Source organism: Aegilops tauschii, chromosome 4 (assembly GCF_002575655.3).
Source record: "Aegilops tauschii subsp. strangulata cultivar AL8/78 chromosome 4, Aet v6.0, whole genome shotgun sequence".
Lineage (NCBI taxonomy): Eukaryota > Viridiplantae > Streptophyta > Magnoliopsida > Poales > Poaceae > Aegilops > Aegilops tauschii.
In genome coordinates this window covers 336,407,882-336,415,709 of record NC_053038.3, presented here as the reverse complement: position 1 = coordinate 336,415,709, position 7,828 = coordinate 336,407,882, and positions in this window count along the sequence as shown.

Sequence of the window (7,828 nt, the reverse complement as noted above, 5' to 3'; positions counted from 1 at the left end):
CTCACCAGAGCGACGAAGGGACTGAGGAGTAAAAAGAATCCTACTCTCCGATATATATAATCCTAAGATTCAAAACATTTTTGTTCTAGACTCAACAACGCCAGCGACTCGATCAAGCAGGGGGCTCCTAAGTCGGGGATGGCTCTGATTACCAACTTGTCACGCCCACGATGCGGCTATATCTCCCACGTGTTGAGGCACGACTTAGAGGCATAACCGCATTGTGTTTTTGTCGCAAGAAGGGTCATCTTCACACAATTCCATGTAATGAACAAGAATGGGATATGAAGAGTTGGCTTACAATCACCACTTCACACAATAAATAATATACATACATCATCCAAAATACACACATAGACCGACTACGGTCAAATCCAAATGAAAATAAGATAACCCCAAATGCTAGATCCCCGATCGTCCCAACTGGGCTCCACTACTGATCATCAGGAAAAGATAGTAACGACCACGTTCCTCGTCGAACTCCCACTTGAGCTCGGTTTCGTCACCTTCACTGGCATCGTTGGCACCTGCAACTGTTTTGGTAGAATCTGTGAGTCACGAGGACTCAGCAATCTCACACCCGCGAGGTCAAGACTATTTAAGCTTATAGGGAAGGATGGTGTAAAGAGGTGGAGCTGCAGCAGGCACTAAGCATATATGTTGGCTAACATATGCAAAAGAGAGCGAGAAGAGAAGCAACGGAACGGTCGCGAAGCTAGAAATGATCAAGAAGTGATCCTGAAACTACTTACGTTCATGAATAACTCAAACCGTGTTCACTTCCCGGACTCCGCCGAGAAGAGACCATCACGGCTACACACACAGTTGATGTATTTTAATTGTGTCAAGTGACAAGTTCTCTACAGCCGGACATTAACAAATTCCCATCTGCCTCATAACCACGGGCACGGCTTTCGAAAGATAATACCCTGCAGGGGTGTCCCAACTTAGCCCATCATAAGCTCTCACAGTCAACGAAGGATAAACCTTCTGCCAGAAAGACCCAATCAGTCTCGGAATCCCGGTTTACAAGACATTTCGACAATGGTAAAACAAGACCAGCAAAGCCGCCCGATGTGCCGACAAATCCCGATAGGAGCTGCACATATCTCGTTCTCAGGGCAACACCGGATGAGACTAGCTACGAGTAAAACCAGTCCTCAAGTTTCCCCAAGGTGGCCCCGCAGGCAGCTCGGTTCGAACCAACACTCGAAGGAGCACTGGCCCGTGGGGGGCCTAAAATAAAGATGACCCTCGGGCTCGCGAAAACCCAAGGGAAGTGTAGGTGGTAGGTGGTCAAATGGTAAAACCAAGGTTGGGCCTCACTTGAGGAGTTTTATTCAAGGCGAACTGTCAAGGGGGTCCCATAAATCACCCAACCGCGTAAGGAACGCAAACTCAAGGAACATAATACCGGTATGACAGAAACTAGGGCGGCAAGAGTGGAACAAAACACCAGGCATAAGGCCGAGCCTTCCACCCTTCACCAAATATATAGATGCATTAATTAAATAAGAGATATTGTGATATCCCAACATATCCATGTTCCAACATGGAACCAACTTCAACTGCACCTGGAACTAGCAACGCTATAAGAAGGGCCGAGCAAAAGCGGTAACTTAGCCAAACAACGGTTTGGTAGGAAAGGATGGTTAGAGGCTTGACATGGTAATAAGGGAGGCATGATATAGCAAGTGGTAGGTAGCGCAGCATGGCAAAAGAACGAACAACTAGCAAAGCAAAGATAGAAGTGATTTCGAGGGTATGGTCATCTTGCCTGCAAGGTTCTCAGAGTTGTCGAAAGCTTGATCCTCGTAAGCGTACTCGACAGGTTCCTCGTTCACGAACTCGTCTCCCGGCTCTACCCACAGCAAGAACACAAGCAATGGAACCACAATCAATCACGGGAAATGCACAAGCAACATGATGCAAAACATGAATGATATGCAAGATGTGATATGCGATGCATATGCGTGCTCTGGAAGAAAAATGATGAACAAGGCAGTAACTTGGAAAACCAAGCATGCCACTGGAAAGATGAGATGATTTCGGTCGAAATTGATATAAAGATCACCGGAAACGGATGCACGGTTTGCAAATGGCAAGCAAAACAAGAATGACACGAATCTGTGATTAACAGCATGATAGCACTTAGAATGCAATAAGTAACAATGCTACAGCACTCCAACATAGTAACAAAGCATATGGCAGTAACCTACAGAAGATGCTTGACAAAAGATGGACACTGAGCTATGGCTAGATCACACCATAACAGGTTCAAACAAGTATGGCAAAAGAGCAAAAGATAACAGGTTCACAGACTTAGAGAAATTACTGGACATGACTGAAACAGCATCAGGTAGCAATGTTCCGAGCACGAAATATACATGCTACAGGAACTTAACATAGCAAACATGGCATGGCAGTATTCTACTAAATGCATATGACAAAAGACCCTTACGGACCATAAGCGAAAAATGATAAGAAGATATGATGGCAACCATGTAAACATAGCAAGTTTCGTTAACAGGTTTCAGACAGCAGAAAACAGAGCATGGCAGAAACAATAATATGAAGGCATCTTGGTGAGCTTGATGCACTCACCACAAAGCAACGCATGACACAACAAGCATACCTACAGCAAGATGGCAAGTTTATGAAGCTATCCATGGCAAGAGAAAGTACATAGCATGTATGAAACAACTACAACAAGCTTGGCAAAATTGAATAACACGTAAACAATCTGCCAGAAATATTTTATAGCAAAAGTAGAACAAGATTAAGACATGCTATGGCACTTCATAATTGCAAACAAGAGCAGGAATGGGTCAATTACAACAATATCTACAAAACATCCGTACTGAACATCTCCGAAATAAGCATGGATCTCTCTGTAGCCACATGGATACATAGCAACAAAATAACAGCAGTCACAGACAGTAATTTACTAAGTCCCTGAAATCAGAAACATTACAGAGGCTAGTTTGCATGCTTGTGCTAGTCACCACAGAGATCACAAAAATACATGGCATACACCTCTGTAAAGATGGCATGGCATACATCAAAACACATGTAGAGCTCATGCCCATAAGATGCACAGATTAAATGCAACAAAAATAACAAATCACCAAGTTCTGATAAGTAACAACAGTTAACAGCAACTAGCACTCTTGCATCAGAGATTTGGGCATCAATATGGACTCAAATGAACATGGTGCAATGGAACAAAATGAAGATCATCTTGAGACGAACATTTCGATATATTACACGCACGAAACGAAGCTATATGCAGAGAGTTATGATATAATGAACATGAGCATATACTGTCAAAATTTCAGGACTTGAAGATTATTTCGGGGAGGAGATGAAAAAGTAAACCTCCACTGGATCCCGATCCGGATCGGCGCGGGCTCGAGTTCGGGCTCGCCGGAAGAATGGAGACGGCGGCGCGGCGGCCGGAGGTGAGGAGGACAGGAGCTCGCCGGGGCTCGTGCTCCGGCGTGGGGCTCGGGGAGGCGCGAGGCGGCGGCTAGGCGTCGCGCGGAGCGGGCCGCGGCGGAGGACGACGGCGGCGTGGCGCCGGCGTGGGAGGATGGCGCGGCGGCGGGGAAGCCGCGACGGCGCGGGCGAGGAGCGGGAAAGCACGCGGGGCGCGGCCCGGGTCGGGGCACGCGAGGGCCGGCGGCGGGCTTCGGCGGGCCGATGGGTGGCGCGGTGAAGTGGGGCGGGCCGGGTGGTGACGTGGCACGCCCCTATTGGACGAGGGTGGCAGCGGCGGGATTTGTCCGGCCGGACCGGACGTGTCCGGTGGCGCGGGGTGGAAGAAGGCTAGGGTTCGATCTGCGAATGTATTTCGGGAGGGGAGGTGTATATATAGGTAGAGGGAGCTAGGAGACTCCAAACGGAGTGCGGTTTGCGCCCACACGATCGTGATCGAACGACCTAGAGCATGGAAGTGAGTTTGCTGGGTTTTGGGCTGTTTAGAGAGGGGTTTAGCTGCAACACACAAACGGACTTTGCGGTTGCCCGGTTAACCGTTGGAGTACCAAACGACCTCCAAATGGAACGAAACTTGACCGGTGGTCTCCCGGTGGTATACCAAGGCCACTTAACAAGACTCGGTCCATTCCGAGAACGTTCAACATCCGCTCATGAAAAGAAAACAAGAGGGGATGCACCGGAGGAGGTGGGAGTGCCGGATTGCAAAACGGACAACGGGGAAAATGCTCGGATGCATGAGACGAACACGTATGCAAATGCAATGCACATGATGACATGATATGAGATGCATGACATGTACAAAATGCAAAACAAAAAACAAAACCCGACCACGGAGGGAATATCATAACACATAGCCGAAAATGGCAAGAGTTGGAGTTACAAATATGGAAAGTTACATCCGGGGTGTTACATCTCGCTCCCACAGTATGCTCTCGTAGACTGTCGTCCTCTAGCCGCGCCACCACCGCTGGCGATGTTCTTGTGGAGACGCACGGCAGTCAGCTTTTCCCACGGTACACGCATTCTAGACTGAGGCCCCGTCCATGTTGGAGTAGCGCTGACTATTAGCTGATAGACAATGTTAATCTCACTGTTTGCCGAAGTAGTTTACAGTCAATATGCTCTGCTTAAGAAGCTTCCTTGCCCTGTTCTACACTCAGTCTGCTTAGCTGAGATGGCATGCCACGCCCAATTAGTTGCTGAAATATCCTTCCATATATTTATTGTGACGTAGATTGCCATGGTCTAGTAGCCAATCTGCTAGGTGAAATAGCTCTACACCATTTATACTCAATCTTTGTTGCTGAGATGGCCTTCGATGGCTGTGTGCTCGGCCTCATTGACTGCTGAAACAGCCTGCCATAATTTAGCACTCAAATCTGTTTGTAGAATTAGCTATACCATATATTTCGTTACTTAGATCTGCTTGTCCAAATATCTTGTCATAGCTTCAGACATCGACCTAGGTATTTTTTTTCTGGACTTCATAAAAAAGCATATATATTTTTCCTGTAATATCTAGTAGAAGAACTAATTTGTATCTCTAACAGATGGACGGGACTTGGTTAACTTCTGCTTGAAGATTCTCCGCTGCATATGTCCACTAGTGCAGGATGCTGCTAACATGACACTACGATCAGAGACCCTTCGAGAAACTATGTGTGATGCAATAATCGCAAAAGTGGTGTCAGAGAACCGTAAAAAATGTCCAAAATGTTTCCAATGACGGATGCATCAAACACGGTTCAGATTTTAGTTGCGTGGGTGATGCAGGGCATACGGTTCAGTTCAATTAACTGTTTGCGATGAGGAGTAACAAAAGAAACGGGAAGCCAGATGAAGGCGTGTGCGATACATAGCATACGTGTCGGATTGTGGGATCTGCAAACCCTTGAGAGGTTCGAACTCAGGGGTGCATGCGGAGATCTCAACCTACCCAGCCTGCCTACTCACGATCCTCCTAAGCCTAGCGCGTCGAGCTCGAAGGGACAAAGAGACACAACAGTTTATATTGGTTCGGGCCACCGTTGTGGTGTAATACCCTAATCCAGTGTGGTGTGGTGGATTGCCTCGGAGGGCTGAGGATGAACTAGTACAAGGGATGAACAAGCCTCAGTAGGTAAGGTTCCCCACACTGCCTCGGCAACCGCTTGACTTGACAACTGCATGCTGCATGTAGGGAGGATCATCATTACTGGAAATCGTGGGAGGCCGACGATTTACCTTCTCCTGGCTATAAATGTGCGAGCGGGCGGAGCCCCTGCCCATCTCTCTTTCGTCTTGCTCCCGACTGCTTCTTCTCCTCTCCATCTTGCTCCCATGGCACCGATCAGGAGGTACTCTGCAGAAGGAAGGGGAAGCGTCCTAGGGAGGGGCCTGACCCTCTCCCGCCGAAGAAACGGCTCCGCCTCCCTTACGACGCCGGCGCGGGGCGAGAGGTGGCTAGGCCTTGGAAATCGAGGCCTCCGCCTGGTTTCGCCCTCCCCATATATGCCCGCGCTCAAGATGAAGGAGTGCGCCGTCGAGTGGCGCCTGATGAAGGTGGCAGGGCCGCCATTGCCCTGCCGACCGCACCACGGACCCATGCTGAGGGTAGCTCGCGCGAGCTCGTGGTGTGGGCGGCTGCCTCCCGACACCTGGATCTGACTTCCATGGTTCTTCGCTAGCGAGCTGCCTTCGAGGGGACCGGTTGAGCTGTGGCTGCAGCACACAGGGTGCCGCAGCTTCGTCACCGGAGCTGAAGTCGAGGTGGTACCGCCTAGAGACGTCTTCATGACACGAGGATGGGGCGAGATCGCCCGGGCTTGCCGCGCGGAGGGAGCCCTGGCGATCCACTTCGAGTATGATGGTGCGGCCACTCTGTTCTTCAAGGTCTTCAACGAGGAGGGCGAACGACTGGAATACTGCCCCGGAGGAGATGATACGTCTCCAACGTATCTATAATTTTTGATTGTTACATGCTATTATATTATCTGTTTTGGATGTTTAATGGGCTTTATTATACACTTTTATACTATTTTTGAGACTAACCTCTTAACCGGAGGCATAGTCCAAATTGCTGTTTTTTTGCCTATTTCAGTGTTTCGCAGAAAAGGAATATCAAACGGAATGAAACCTTCGGGAGAGTCGTTTTTGGAACAAACGCAATCCAGGAGACTTGGAGTGGACGTCATGGAAGCAACGAGGCGTCCACGACGCAGGGAGGCGCGCCCAGGGGGGTAAGGTGCCCCCCCACCCTCGTGGGCCCCTCGTGGCTCCCCTGACCGGCTTCTTTCACCTATATATACTCATATACCCTGAAAACATCCGAGAGCACCACGAAACCCTATTTCCACCGCCACAACCTTCTGTACCCGTGAGATCCCATCTTGGGGCCTTTTCCGGCGCTCTGCCGGAAGGGGAATCGATAACGGAGGGCTTCTACACCAACATCATAGCCTCTCCGATGATGTGTGAGTAGTTTGCCTCAGACCTTCTGGTCCATAGTTATTAGCTAGATGGCTTCTTCTCTCTCTTTGGATCTCAATACAAAGTTCTCCTCGATCTTTTTGGAGATCCATTTGATGTAATTCTTTTTGCGGTGTGTTTGTCCAGATCCGATGAATTGTGGGTTTATGATCAAGATTATCTATGAACAATATTTGAATCTCCTCTTAATTCTTTTATGTATGATTTGTTATCTTTGCAAGTCTCTTCGAATTATCAGTTTGGTTTGCCCTACTAGATTGATCTTTCTAGCAATGGGAGAAGTGCTTAGCTTTGGGTTCAATCTTGCGGTGTCCTTTCCCAGTGACAGCAGGGGCAACAAGGCACGTATTGTATTGTTGCCATCAAGGATAAAAAGATGGGGTTTATATCATATTGATTGAGTTTATCCCTCTACATCATGTCATCTTGCCTAATGCGTTACTCTGTTCTTATGAACTTAATACTCTAGATGCATGTGTGGAGTAATAGTAGTAGATGCAGAATCGTTTCGATTACTTGTCGCGGACGTGATGCCTATATACATGATCATGCCTAGATATTCTCATAACTATGCACTTTTCTATCAATTGCTCGACAGTAATTTGTTCACCCACCGTAATAATTATGCTATCTTGAGAGAAGCCACTAGTGAAACCTATGGCCCCCGGGTCTATTTTCCATCATATAAGTTTCTGACCTATTTTATTTTGCAATCTTTACTTTCCAATCTATATCATAAAAATACCAAAAATATTTATCTTATTATCTCTATCAGGTATCACTTTTGCAAGTGGCTGTGAAGGGATTGACAACCCCTTTATCGCGTTGGTTGCAAGGTTCTTACTTGTTTGTGCAGGTA